The following is a 228-nucleotide window of genomic DNA, read 5'->3' as shown; positions in this document are numbered from 1 at the left end:
AACGGCTTCCGGACCGTCCCCACTTCTCCGCACACCCCTCGGGCATATGGACTCGTCCGACTGTGTCATTCGAGCCCATGTTTGAGCCGCATCGGCGCACGCGTCACGCGGTCGCCGGCATGATCGCCCGCTTGCGAGTGATGGTTCGGACTTTCACACCAGAGCGAATGTTGCCCAGAGGGAGAGTAGTGATACCTTTCGCGAGGCTACCTTTCGACCAAGCTGCCT

The sequence above is a fragment of the Amblyomma mixtum genome, chromosome 7 (genome assembly GCF_055824585.1).
Source record: "Amblyomma mixtum isolate Tamu chromosome 7, ASM5582458v1, whole genome shotgun sequence".
Taxonomy (NCBI): Eukaryota; Metazoa; Arthropoda; class Arachnida; order Ixodida; family Ixodidae; genus Amblyomma; species Amblyomma mixtum.
The sequence above is the reverse complement of the archived record's forward strand: the minus strand, read 5'-3'. Positions refer to the sequence as shown.